This window comes from Anomaloglossus baeobatrachus, chromosome 4 (genome assembly GCF_048569485.1).
Source record: "Anomaloglossus baeobatrachus isolate aAnoBae1 chromosome 4, aAnoBae1.hap1, whole genome shotgun sequence".
Taxonomy (NCBI): domain Eukaryota; kingdom Metazoa; phylum Chordata; class Amphibia; order Anura; family Aromobatidae; genus Anomaloglossus; species Anomaloglossus baeobatrachus.
In genome coordinates, this window is record NC_134356.1 from 693213001 (window position 1) to 693223023 (window position 10023).

Below are 10023 nucleotides of genomic sequence, written 5' to 3' on the forward strand. Positions count from 1 at the left end.
TCAGACTAGGGAGGTCCATGGTTATTGGACTCTCCCCAGCCTAAAAATAGCAGGCCGCAGCCGCCCCAGAAGTGGCGCATCCATTAGATGCGCCAATCCTGGCGCTTCACCCAAGCTCATCCCGTGCCCTGGTGCGGTGGCAAACGGGGTAATATATGGGGATAATACCAGATGTGTAATGTCACCTGGCATGAAGCCCTGGGGTTGGTGAGGTCAGGCGTCTATCAGATACCCGACATCACCAACCCAGTCAGTAATAAAAAAAAAAATAGACAACAAACACATTTTTATTTGAAACAACACTCCCCAACACATTCCTCTTTCACCAATGTATTAGAAAGAAAAACAAATCCAGGTCTGCTGTAATCCAAGCGGTTACCATGACGATCCACACTGTCCCAGTCAATGAAGAGCAGGATGTTCCCCATTGGCTGGGAGAGCAATGCAGTGACCTGAGCTAACATCAATAGGTCAGCCCAGGTCACTGCAGGAGATGACGAGTGCTGCTGTCAGGAGCGAGGTACATTACCTGCGGTGACCATCTCCTGCACTGCTGATACCGAACACTGACTTCTATGACCGCTGACTTCACAGCCAAGTATCACAAGAGCCTGTGACGTCACCGCTAGTGACAGTCTCGGGTCGCAGTTACAGATGTGAAGCAGCAGCCATGGAGGACAGTGTCAGTGCTGAGGTCGGGAGGGTGCAGGTAACCGCATCACCGCAGGTAAGCCGAGCGGGGTAATGCTTGCATAGTGTGAGGTGGGTGGAGCCTAGCGGGGTAATGTGTGCGGGTGAGAGGTGGGCGGAGCCTAGCGGGGTAATGTGTGTGGTGCGAGGTGGGCGGAGCCTAGCGGGGCTATGTGTGCGGTGCGAGGTGGCAGAGCCTAGCGGGGCCATTTGTGCGGGAAGCGGAGTGCGAAGTGGATGGAGCTTAGCGGGCCATGTGGCGCTGAGGACTAGAGATGAGCGAACCGGCCGTGGTTCGGCTCGAGTTCAGTTCGTCGAACGGAGGTTTCATACGAGTTCAGTTCTGCGAACGTTCGACGAACCGAACTCGAACCGCATAGGAAACAATGGCAGGCAATCACAAACACATAAAAACACCTAGAAAACACCCTCAAAGGTGTCCAAAAAGTGACAAACAACTCACAACACAACACAACACAAACACATGGGAAAGTGACAAGGACATATACTCATGCGAAAACAAAAGAGCTGAACAAGGGAAAAGAGGAGGAGACACAGATATAGGCATGGCACGCCCTTCTAAAATCATGTAAAACACCGCAAGGTGACTCCAAGTGGAGTCTCCCTTTTTTCCAAAAATTGGGCCACACAGACACCCCTTCAGTGGCAGCAGTTGTGCCCCAGTTGTACACTTCACAGCTAGATTTGCATCAAGCACATTCAAAAATACACCATACTTAACCGTTCCCAGGATGACACCGAGGTAGGTAGCAAAGTCTTTCCTGATCCCAGCTCTGTTCATCTTGGATAATTTTAAAAAAACACAGCAATCAAGGGTTACTCCAAGCGGAGTCTCCCTTTTTTCCAAAAATTGGGCCACACACACACCCACCCATTCAGTGACAGCACTTGTGCCCCAGTTGTATACTTCACAGGTAGATTTGCATTAAGCACATTCAAAAATACGCCATAATTAACTGTCCCCAGGATGACACCGGGGTAGGTAGCAAAGGCTTTGCTGAACCATGACTTGTTCATCTTGACTCCTTTTAAAAAACACAGCAAGCAAGGGTTACTCCAAGCGGAGTCTCCCATTTTTCCAAAAATTGGGACACACACACACCCCTTCAGTGGCGGCATTTGTGCCTCAGTTGTACATTTCACAGGTAGATTTGCATCAAGCACATTCAAAAATACGCCATACTTAACCGTCACCAGAATGACCCCGGGGTAGGTAGCAAAGTCTTTGCTGAACCATGACTTGTTCATCTTGGCTCCTTTTAAAAAACACAGCAAGCAAGGGTTACTCCAAGCGGAGTCTCCCTTTTTTTTCCAAAAATTGGCCACACAGACACCCCATGAGTGGCAGCACTTGTGCCCTAGTTGCAAACAGGATGTTTTGATTTGCATCAAGCACATTCCAAATTTACAAGCGCTTACTCTCCCCAGGATGACACAGGGGTTGTAAATTCCTTGTGGATCCATGACTTGTTCATTTTTATGAACGTTAGTCTGTCTACATTGTCACTGGACAGACGCGTGCGCTTATCTGTCAGCACACACCCAGCAGCACTGAAGACACGTTCAGAGACAACGCTGGCAGCTGGACACGACAAAATCTCCAAGGCGTAAGTGGAGAGCTCTGGCCATTTTTCAAGATTTGAAGCCCAAAATGAGCAAGGCTCCATTTGCAAATTCATGGCATCGATGTTCATTTGGAGATACTCCTGTATCATCCTCTCCAGCCGTTGACTATGTTTCAGACTTGTTGTCTCTGGTGGCCTTGCAAAGGACAGTCTAAAAAAATTATGAAAAGATTAAAAAAAATTGCTGTTACCAGCACCAGATATGGTGCTACTGGTACGGGTAGACTGTTGAAGATGACGAGACCGTCCCATGTTTGTCAAGTTACAACTGGGAGATTCCCTCCCTGCACCTGCACGGTAGTTTGGTGGAAAAGCCGAGCTAAGATCGAGTAACAGCTTCTGCTGATACTCCTGCATACGTGCGTCCCTTTCTATGGCTGGAATTATGTCACAAAATTTGGACTTGTACCGGGAATCTAATAGTGTGGCAAGCCAGTAGTCATCATCACTTCTAATTTTGACAATACGACGGTCATGTTGGAGGTAGTTCAGCAAGAAAGACGCTCATGTGTCTTGCGCAGCCATGCGGACCAAGTCCACGCTGTGTTTGTGGCATAGAGGAGCCGTGAACTGGAGAACCTCGAACCGCGCACAACTCTACTGAGGACGTCAGTGTCGGGGACTGCATGGCTGGTGACAGGTGAGTGTGAGTGTGTGTGTGTGTACCTGCCGAGGGCAGAAGGGGGCGGAGCTGAGCGGGGAAGTGTCGGCTCCCTGCACGCGTAACCCGGGTAAATATCGGATTACTAACCAAAGTGCTTTGGTTGGATACCCGATGTTTATCTTGGTTACCAGATTTTGGCAGGCTGCCAGCGATGGCTCCCTGCACACTGTAGCTGAAAAAGCCACACTTTTGCTGCTAGAACCATTCTCGAACATAACTAGAACTATCGAGCTTTAGCAAAAAGCTCGATTTCTAGTTCGATCTAGAACACCCCCCAAAATCACTCGAACCAGGAACTGGAGAACCTCAAACCACGAACTGCGCTCAACTCTACTCCTGAGTGCGATGATACCTCATATGTGGTAAAAAACAACTTCTTGGGTGCATAGCAGAGCTCGGAAGGGATGGAGCGCCATTTGAATTTTTGAGCGCAAAATTAGCTAGACTCATTAGCGGACGCCATGTCGGGTTTGGAGACCCCTTGAGGACCCTAAACAATAGAGCTACCCCACAAATGACCACATTTTGGAAACTAGACCCCTCAATAAATGTATCTAGATGTTGGGTGAGCCTTTTGAACCCCCGAGGGCTTCACAGAAGATGATAATGTTGAGCCGTGAAAATATATATATTTTTTTTTTACCACAAAACTGTTACCACTAGCTTTTTGTTCACAGGTAGCTTTTTGTTCACAAGGGTATCAGTAAAAAGTGCACCATAAAACATATTGTGCAATTTCTCTTGAGTGCACAGATACCTCGTATGTGGCGGAAAGTAATTGTTTGTGCGCATGGCAGGGCTCAAAAGAGGAGCGCCACTTCACAGCAAAATTGGTTGGAATCATTAGCGGACGTTATGTTGCATTTGGAGACCCCATTTAGTTGCCTAAACAATGGAGCTCCCCCACAAGTGACCCCATTTTGGAAACTAGACCCCTCAAGGAATTTATCTAGATGTTTGGTGAGCCCCTTGATCCCCCAGGGTTTCCACAGAAGTTGATAATGTTGAGCCATGAATACATTTTTGTTTTTTTACCACAAAACTGTTACTTGAACAGGTAGCTTTTTGTTCACAAGGGTATCAGGAAAAAATGCACCATAAACCGTATTGTGCAATTTCTCTTGAGTACGCAGATACTTCATGTGTGGTAGAAAGTAATTGTTTGGGCGCATGGCGGGACTCAGATGGGAAGGAGAGCCATTTGATAGCACAATTGGTTGGAATCATTAGCGGATGCCATGTCCCGTTTGGAGACCCCCTATGGTGCCTAAACAGTAGATCTCCCCACAAGTGACCCCATTTTGTAACTAGACCCCTCAAGGAATTTATCTAGATGTTTTGTGAGCCCCTTCTACCCTCAGGGGTTCCACAGAAGTTGATAACGTTGAGCCATGAAAATTATTTTTTTTTACCTCAAAATGTTTGCTTCAACCAGGTAGCTTTTTTTTACAAGGGTATCAGGAAAAAAATGCACCATAAAATTTATTCTGCAATTTCTCCTGAGTACGCAGATACCGCAAATGTGGTGGAAAGTAATTGTTTGGGCGAACGGCGGGGCTCAGAAAGGAAGGAGCGTCATTTGACTTTTCAAACGCAGACGCCTCGCAGTGATGTGCATCACTGATCGGCCGCTGCAGGTCGCACGGACTGATGAGATACAAAAAGCGACAGGGATACGGAAAAAAAAAGTCACACCGAAAATTGAGCAGAGACGCCGATGTAATGCCTGCCTGGATCCACCGACTCAGATGCGATGTAATAGAAAGGCTGGAGGGAAGCCACTCACCAAGCAGGACCCCCAGAACCCTGAAACCCTTTAACCCCTATACAGGGATTTGGAATTACACAGGGCCCTGGTGATCACTACCTGTGGAAGGCTGCAGTCCGAGAGAGTAGTCGTCAGGCAGGGTCAAACCAGGAATAGCAGAAGAGGGACAGAATCGACAGGCAAGGACGTAAACAGAAAATGTAGGAGAGATCAAATCCGGATCGGGCAGCGAGGTACAAAAACAGCATGCAGGAGGGTAGTCAGAAAACATGCAGAAGTCAGCATACAGGAATCACTAAACAGAATTGGGCACACCAGGAGCCAGGAAATCAGAACTATCCCTGGCAGAGGTCAGCAGACAAGAGGGGAATTAGGTAGGGTGTGGTGTCTTCCCGTTGGCTGTAGCTGAATGATGGCGATTTAAGCTGGAAGACACACGCCACCTATAGTCAGCCTGTGGTACTGCAGATCCTAAGATAACCCAGCTCAGTGGATGATCGGAGCCTGCGCCCACCGATGCCACTGGCATCGACTCCTCTCCCATCACCAGCACCATCCACGGCAGGAACACGGCGTTGCCTGGCGATCGGAGTAGAAGTCGCTGGAGTGGTGACGGAACAGCCGATCCGTTATGTGCATCCCTGTTCAGCGCTAGGCCGCTGCAGGTCGCACACACAGATGAGGTGCAAAAAAACTATGCAAGATACGGACAAAAAAAAGTCCTACCAAAAAAAAACAAAAAAGGCCCGCCGAAAATGGACCACGGATGCAGATACGTTATCTGCATCACTAATCAGCGCTTGGTGGGACACACGGAGGGAGGAAGTGTAAAAGTAGTCAGTGGATACACAGAAAAAAAAATACTCATAGTACCCAGAAGATTAGCAGGAGGATCACTGACCAGAGGAACTGTAGGAGGAATACAAGGCAGCAAGTGGACATCTTATTACAGGAGAGCAGCAGGCAGGAAGTTGGACACCTCATCAGAAGACCCAGGAAAGACACAGGAAGGACCCAGAGATAGAGGCAGATGTGATCGGGCCAGTGAAGACCTCGGATAACGTCAAGGCAGGTACGGAACATTGGAGAGGGAAAGCAGATGAAGAGGGGGGAGGGGGAGACTGGAGAAGCAAAGGCAGAAGCATGGCAGCAGAATTGAGATTGCGGGGGACAGATCACAGCGGGGTGGAGCAGATCACAGCAGGGGGAGCAGATCGCAGCGGGGGGCACATCAGCACTGGCAGGCGCCATGAAGGGAGTGTGCAGGGGCATCATGGGAGCGCGCAGAGGCAGGACGCAATACTCACAGGGGGAGCAGGTGCGGCAAACAGAAAGCAATGGCAGCGGAAGTGGTGGCGTGGTACTACAAGTACCAGCCGGTGCACGCTGCAGACATGCTGGGGGAGGACTTCCCAGACCAACACTATCCTGGGGTGGGCGGTCACCTCCAGATCAGACCGCTCCACTGCACGCTGATTGGAGTGATTGCGCGTCATAGCACGATCGCTACAATCAGTTTTGCAGGGGTTGGGGGGTGCCATGTTTGATCTCCCGCTATGATCTGGTGCAGCTGCTGCGGCACCTCATAGCAGGATCTCACAGGATCACACTGGTTTAGGCATTGTTTTAGCCGAAACCAGTTTGATCGATGTGGTTGGCGGTTCAGATTTCAACAGCCAATCACAAGGATCGTCGATTGGGGGTGGCGATGCCACCCCCTTTGGGGTCAACCAAAGGTCCCCTGCTGTAAGAAACAGCAGGGGACATAATTTGAAAGCTGTTGTTATGGCATCAACAATCAAATGAACTTTAGACAGTAAAGTTAGGTCCCTGGTCGTTAAGTCACGTTAAAATAGGATGTAACTTCACTGCCCGCGTGTTTGTGAAGGGGTTAAAGGGAACCTGTCAGCAGATTTGGTGACTATAAGTTGCAGCCATCACCACTAAGCTCTTATATACAGCATTCCAGAATACTGTATCTAAGGGTCCAGGCCGACATTTAGAATGTAAAAAACACTTTCATAATACTCACCTAAAGGGAAGTCCAGTACAATGGGTCTCTCTGTTCTGCATTCTGGTGCCTCCTCCCTGCGGTGATCGCAGTTCTCCTTCATCTGATGCCCGTGTGCATGACGCATTCTACGTCATGCACACCATCTGGCATTGAGGTCTTACGCAGGAGCAGATCAAAGTATTGTAGTGTGTATGTGTGGGCAGTCTTTAACCTTTTTTATCACCTGTGCATTGCAGTACTTTGATCTGCCCCCAGTAGGGCAGATCAAAGTGCGCCTGTGCAGAACTGCATTGTCAGCTGGTGTGGATGACATAGTCGTGTCATCCACATTGGGCTGGGAAGAAGGAGGACAGAAATTGCAGCTGGGAGGAGGCATTGGACCAGAGAGAGAAGGAGCCAGATGGGAAAGCAGTGACACCCATCGGACCGGATTGCCCCTCTAGGTGAGCATTATAAAACTGTTTTTTAAATTATACAGTGTAGCCAGGGCTCTTATATACAGTATTCTGAAATGCTGTATATAAGAAGCCAAAGGAAGGAGTTTGGAAGACCCAGCACCAATTCCAGTAAGATAAATTCCAAAAAACTTTATTAAGTCATATTAAAAGTTATAAAGGTACAAAAAGTTCCATGATAACGCCAAAAAATGGATTCTTACAGCATTTTGGACTCAAGAAATAAAAATACAGTCCTTAATCATAAGGACTCTTTTTCTAAGCTGTATATAAGAGGTCAGTGTTAGTGGCTGCAGCTTATAGCTGATAAATCTGGTGGCAGGTTACCTTTAAATATGAAGACATGCTTGAGTGATAGTGGTAGGCTTCTTCCTCCCAGAAGCCTGGCAGTACCCAAAAGACACAACTTTAAGACCCATTTTGTAGTTTCTATATTTAAAAACCTTTCAGGCAGACAGCAGTACAGTAACATCAATTTCCCCCATCCCCATAGAGCCTTAAAAGAGTAGGGAGGTACAGCCTATGCAACACACAGGCTGTGGCCCAGCATTTCAATTTTAAAGGGAACCTGTCACCAGATTTCATGACTAAAAGCACATGAGCCGGCATTGAGGTCCTGCGGAGATGCACCTTGATCTACCCTGCTTAGAACAGATCAAAGTGTTGTAGTGCACTTGCACGGGTGGTCTTTACCCGCTTACTGTTGCCCCCTTAGCCTAAATATAGAAGCTTGTGGCCGCTGAAAACTGCCATATCCATTAAATGTGACAATCCCAGCACTTTACCCGATTCTTCCCGATTGCCCTGATGCGGGGGCAATTGTGGTAATAAGAGGTTAATCGCAGCTCACAGCTGACACTAAGCCTTAGATTAGTAATGGGCGGCATTTATGAGACACCCCCATTGCTAATCTGTAAGTGAAAGTAAATAAACACAAACACAAAAAAATCCTTTATTTGAAATAATAGACAAAAAACAACCACTTTTACCAGTTTATTAACCCTCAAAACACCCCTTGAGGTCTGATGTAATGCATACGAATCCAGCTTTGCTTCATTATTAAAGTCACAGCACGTGATCATGAACATGACCGACTGCTGTGGACTTCAGGCAAACACCGAGCAGTGATCAGTGGGGACGTCACACAGGTTATTTGCGAGCACAGTTGGAGGTTCTCACAGCCCTACACCAGTGACTGCAGGTAACCTGACCTCAGATGACCTCAATAAACTCAGTGACCCCCACCTCAGGGGAAGTCGCTAAGCTAATAAAGTCACCTGAAGTTAAATGACTTGCGGTCACAGGTGGAGAGCTGTGGGGATTATTTAAGTGATTAAAAAGGCTTTGTTTTTTTGTTTTTTTTTCAAATTAAGGATTTTTAAGGTGTTTGTGTTTATTTACTTTCACTTACGGATTAGTAATGGGGTTCTCATAAATGCCTCCCATTACTATTCTAGGGCTTAGTGAAAGCTGTGAGCTGCGATTAACCCAATATTACCCCAAGTGCCACTGCACCAGGGCAATCAAGAGGTGTCAGGTAAAGTGCTGGAATTGTCGGATCTAATGGATGTGGCATTCTTGGGCATGTGCAGGCTGTTCTTTTTAGGATGTGGTGGCCAAATAAACATGGGCCTTTCTGGCCTGAGAATACCAGCCCCCTGCTGTCAGGCTTTATCATGGCTGGGTATCAAAACTGGCAGGACACCGCACAACGTTTTTTAAATTATTTACTTAAATAATTTTTAAAAAGCCACATGTGGTTCCTCTTATTTTGCTACACAGCCAAAATAAGTGCATGGCTGAGGGCTGCAGCCTCTAGCCATATTCTTTATCTTTGCTAGGTATCATAAAACGGTAATCATTTTTACTCTACGATATAGACGCGTGGGTGTGTCTGACATGCAGTTACACAAGCTGGTGGCACTGTCTGACTGCAACCAATTACAGATACCAGTGGGCGGAGAAAGCGATGCATGTGCAATAACGCATATATATATATATATATATATATATATATATATATATATATAATATATATATACCACTATATACTCTGCTGTTGCTTTAGCTATTCAGCTTTAATTTGCATATATACATGTTCCACTGTTAATGGACTATATGGTAATCTTTTGCAATTTAATAATCAGCAAATTAAGGGGGCTTTACATGCAGCGACATCGCTAACGAGATGTCGTTGGGGTTGTGGAATTTGTGACGCACATCCGGCCTCGTTAGCGACGTCGTAGCGTGTGAAACGTATGAGTGACCGCTAATGGTAATCACCTAATCGTTGATCGTTGACACGTCGTTCTAATCCCAAATATCGTTGCTGCTTTTGGACGCAGATGGTTCGTCATTCCTGAGGCAGCACACATTGCTATGTGTGACACTTTAGGAATGACGAACAGCATCGTACCTGCGTCCTCTGGCAATGAGGTAGGCGTGTCTTTCCTTCGGCTGCTGTCCGCCCCTCCACTTCTATTGGACGCCTGCCGTGTGACGTCGCTGTGACGCCACATGAACCGACCCTTAGAAAAGAGGCTGTTCACCGGCCACAGCGACGTCGCAGGGAAGGTAAGTCCGTAGTCCGTGTGATTGGGCCTAGCGATTTTTTACGCCACGGACAGCGATTTGCCCGTGATGCACAAACGACGGGGGCGGGTGCGATTGGCAGCGACATTGGCTAGCAATGTCGCTGCATGTAAAGTGCCCTATACAGTTACTGTTATCCTGACTAGGCCATATTTCTTTTTGCACCTGTGATTCCCTATATAGGTGATACACTG